Source organism: Zalophus californianus, chromosome 3, assembly GCF_009762305.2.
Source record: "Zalophus californianus isolate mZalCal1 chromosome 3, mZalCal1.pri.v2, whole genome shotgun sequence".
Classification (NCBI taxonomy): Eukaryota; Metazoa; Chordata; class Mammalia; order Carnivora; family Otariidae; genus Zalophus; species Zalophus californianus.
In genome coordinates, this window is record NC_045597.1 from 57,526,523 (window position 1) to 57,529,674 (window position 3,152).

At 37.1% G+C, this 3,152-nt stretch overlaps 1 non-coding gene across 1 annotated transcript; it reads right to left on the reverse strand.

The window, feature by feature from the left end:
- Nucleotides 1–1,414: 1,414 nt before the first annotated feature.
- On the reverse strand, nt 1,415–1,578 carry LOC113921217. The gene has a single exon (XR_003519609.1). It is a non-coding gene; the product is annotated as a U1 spliceosomal RNA (small nuclear RNA).
- Between the last annotated feature and the right edge of the window lie 1,574 nt (nt 1,579–3,152).

The following is a 3,152-nucleotide window of genomic DNA, read 5'->3' on the forward strand; positions in this document are numbered from 1 at the left end:
TAGGGAATGTTCCCAGCGAATGAGAGAACCAAGTCCCTCAGGCCCCTACAACTTGAGTGCTATTGGCACAGAATGTGAACATAAGCTCTTGATAATGTTTAAAAAGAAAAAAACAAAAAAAAAAACAAAGCAGAAAGAACATTTAAGCTACAAGACTCAGAAGACTCAAAGTTTTAGTAAGCTCAGGATAGGGAAATGTGATATGAGCTCAAGCTGCAGAATAAACAAGGAAACCAAACAATCCATTAGATAGAATTAGAAAGTGAGGAAAACCCCAGAAGTGCAAAAGAGAGCTACAATTAAATACATGTCACAAAATCTTTGGGAGAAAAAAGTTTATTTTTCCTGAAAAACTTTAGTACGTTACCCTCAAATAAAAGTTCTTATTTATAACTTGGCTTTCTAAATATACCAAACTGTTATTTCATGACCAGACGAATTGTTAATCACAATCCAGCTAGCTAGACCAGGGGTTAGCAAACTGCTCCTGAAAAGGCTATGTACTAACTATTTTAGGTTTTATGAGCAATACTGCCTCTATTTCAATTCTATTATGGGCACAGTAGTGGTCATAGACATTTGTAAACAAATGGCATGGCTGTCCTCCAAGAAAACTTTATTTACAAAAACAGGTAACACACTGGTTTGGCCCATGGGCTACTGTTAGTGAACCCTTGAGTTAAACAAATAAAATAATTCAGACCTGTACAAATAACACCAAAAGCACTTTATATATTTAAATTTTTACAATATTCAGACCTGTCAAAATACCCTCACTCTCTCCCTTTCTTTATGTGAGTATAGTCGGCACAATATGCTGCGCTCGCCCCAGGTATGGCTACTATCTGCCACCACACAATGCTGTTATAGGATCAGAGTATATAGGATTCATTCTGCTGCGCCTGTTATCCCCCATGAATTATTCATTCCGTAACCGGAGCCTATATCTCCCACTCCCCTTCCCCCGTTTTGCCCATCCTCCCACCCACCTCCCTCTGGCAACCATTAGTTTGTTCTCTGTATTTATACGTCTGATTCTGCTTTTTGTGTTTATTTTTTTTTAAGATTTTATTTATTTATTTTGAGAGAGAGAGAGAATGAGAGAGAGAGAGAGCACGAGAGGGAAGAGGGTCAGAGGGAGAAGCAGACTCCCCGCCGAGCAGGGAGCCTGATGCGGGACTCGATCCCGGGACTCCGGGATCATGACCTGAGCCGAAGGCAGTCGCTTAACCAACTGAGCCACCCAGGCGCCCCTGATTCTGCTTTTTGTGTTTATTTAATTTGTTTTAGATCCAAACATGACTGGAATCACAGGGGTATTTGTCTTTCTCAGTCTGACTTACTTCAGTTACTTCAATAATACCCTCTAGGTCCATCCAGGTGTCACTAATGGCACAATCTCATCCTTTTTTTGGGGGGGGGAGTGCAAACACAGGCCCCCACTAACCATAAATTATGCAGTCAAGTTTCCTACATTTGGGGAAATCTCAGGGGTCAGCACATCTGGAGTAAATGGTTAAGCCTCGCCCTGGGAAAACCACCTTTGTGATCATGGTATCTCCCCTGCCAGGTACATATTCATCCTTTTTATTTTAATGGCAACATTCCATTGTATGTATATACCACAGTTTCCTTATCCAATCATCTATCTGTGGTCACTGAGGTTGCTTCCATATCTGGCTATTGTAAGTAATACTGCAATAAACATAGGGGTACATATATCTTTTTCAATTAGTGTTTTTGTTTTCTTTGGGTAAATACCAGCTAGTGAATTATTAGATCAGACAGTACTCCTATTTTAAATTTTTTGAGGAAACTCCATACTGTTTTCCACAGTGGCAGTAACAATCTACATTCCCACCAACAGTGCACCAGGATTCCCTTTTCTCCACATCCTCACCCACACTTGTTATTTCTTATCTATTTGATTTAACCATTCTAACAGGTATAAAATGATATCACATTGTGATTTTGATTGATTTTTCTGATGATTAGTGGTGTTGAGCATGTTTTCACGTGTCTGTTGGCCATCTCTATGACCTCTTTGGAAGAATGTCTATTCGTGTTCTCTCTTTTTTAATTAGATTGTTTTTTGGAGTTTTTTTGTTTTGGTTTGTTTTTTTGGTTTGGGGGTATTTTTGGTGTTAAGTTCTCTATATATTTTGTATATTAACCCCTTATCAGATATATCATTTGCAAGTATCTTTTCCCATTGAGTAGGTTGCCTTTTGGTTTGTTGATGGTTTCCTTTGCTGTGCAAAAGTTTTGTATTTTGTTTTAGTCCAAATAGTTTATTTTTGCATTTCGTACCCTTGCCTGAAGATATATATCTAGAAAAATGTTGCTATGGCCAATCAGAGTAATTATTGCCTATGTTCTCTTCTAGGAGTTTTATGGTTTAAGGACTTCTATTTAGGTCTTGGATCCATTTTGAGTTTATATTGTATATGGTGTTAGAAAGTGGTCCAGTCTCATTCTTTTATATGTAGCTGTTCAATTTTCCCAGAACTATTTATTGAAGAGACTGTCTTCTCCACATTGTATAGTCTTCCCTCCTTTGTCATAGATTAATTTCCCATATAATTGTAAGTTTATTTCTAGGCTCTCTGTTCTGTTTCATTGATCTCTGTGTCTGTTTTTGGGCCCGTACCATACTGTTCTGATTACTACAGCTTTGTAGTATATCTTGAGCTCTGGAATTGTAATATCTCCAGCTTTGTTTTTCTTTCTCAAGACTGCTTTGGCTACTCAGAATCTTTTATGGTTCCATACAAATTTTATGAGTATTTCTTCTAGTGTGAAAAATGCTGTCGGTATTTTGATTGGGATTGCATTAAATCTGTAGATTGCTTTGGGTAGCGTGGACATTTTATCAGTACTTGTCCTTGCAATTCATGAGAATGGAATATCTTTCCATTTGTTTGTGTCATCTTCAATTTCTTTCATCAGTGTTTTATAGTTTTCAGATAGAGGTCTTGCACCTCTTTGGCTATGTTATTCCTACGTATTTTATTATTTTTGATGCAACTGTAAATGGTGTTGTTTTCTTAATTTTTCTTTCTGCTACTTCATTAATAATATATAGAAATGCTGCTCATGTCCATATATTAATTTTGTATCCTACAACTTTATGAATTTGTTTATTATTTCTA